Here is a 1,341-nt window from a genome sequence, read left to right as displayed (position 1 = left end):
TTCCTTCCTTCCTTCCTTCCTTCCTTCCTTCCTTCCTTCCTTCCTTTTTTCCTTTCCCTCCCTCCCTTCCTGCCTGCCTGTCTTCCTTCCTCTTTCTTTCTCCCTCTCTTTCTTTCTTTTTCTTTCTTGCCTTCTTGCCTTCCTACCTTCCTTCTGCTCACCCTTCCTCTGTTTGTAAACCCTTGTCATAAAAGGTATACCTCACCTTACTTGGAGCTGCCAGGGTAAGAGGTTGAGGGGCTCAGCTCCTCTCTCAGCTGCCGTGTTGTGTTGCAAGCACTTGTGTCCTGTTCACAGAAGATCCTGTTTGGGAGCTTATTTATTCTATCTCTTTCTGCCTTCCAGCTTCTTCCAACCCAGAGGAGCTACAAGTGGCCACCTCTTTCCAAGCCAGGGCCAGTGAGCTGAAATAGGGAGGGATAGGATTAAACAGAGAGGTACATTGGATTGCTTTGTGATCTCAGCCTCACTGATGAGTTTTGATGTTTGATGGAGTTTCAATGTTTGGGAAGCCCAGCTGCTTGAGAAGGGCAGCTGTTTATGGACATTGTGCATTTTACCAGAAAGAGATGTTTGGCAGACCCATTAGTTAGAGTCGTGATCCAGCTGGAAACATACTAGAAAGCTTAAACCTTGCAACAAGCTTCCCAGAGCCCTGATTTCTCCATCTGTAAAATGGGGAGACTACTTTTTGTCCTTCCTAAATTCCAATTGTTTTTTGAAATGAAAGATGAGTAAAGTGTCCTTAATTTTTTTTAAAAGGTTTTATTTATTTATTCATGAGAGACAGAGACAGAGGGAGAAGCAGGCTCCCAAGGAGCAGGGAGCCCAATGTGGGACTCGATCCCAGGACTCTGGGATCATGACCTGAGCCGAAGGCAGCCGCTTAACCATCTGAGCCACCCAGGCGCCCTGTCCTTAATTTTTTTAAAGATTTTATTTACTTATTAGAGAGAGAGAGAGAGAGAGAGTGCGTGCGTGTGCACGCGCACACGCGAGTGGGAGGAAGAGCAGAGGGAGAGGGATAAGCAGACTCTGTGCTGAGTGCAGAGCCTGAGCCCGAAATGGGGCTCAATCTCATGCGCCTGAGATCAGATCACGACCTGAGCCAAAATCAAGAGCTGGACACTCAACTGACTGAGCCACCCAGGCACCCCATGTGCCCTTATTTTTATGAGTAATTTGATTTAGCCCTCATCTTCATTGTGCATTGTCTGTTTATATTCTAGCAAAAATAACATTTTTTTTTCTAGAGACCACCATAATTTCCTCCTATCCAGATTATTTCATTCGGTTCACCATTGAGTCCTTTCTCTGTGCCAGAGGTACTGTTCTAGGCAC

Source organism: Callorhinus ursinus, unplaced genomic scaffold, assembly GCF_003265705.2.
Source record: "Callorhinus ursinus isolate GAN/ISIS: 27379988/994484 unplaced genomic scaffold, GSC_fseal_2.0 scaffold2, whole genome shotgun sequence".
Lineage (NCBI taxonomy): Eukaryota > Metazoa > Chordata > Mammalia > Carnivora > Otariidae > Callorhinus > Callorhinus ursinus.
The sequence above is the reverse complement of the archived record's forward strand: the minus strand, read 5'-3'. Positions refer to the sequence as shown.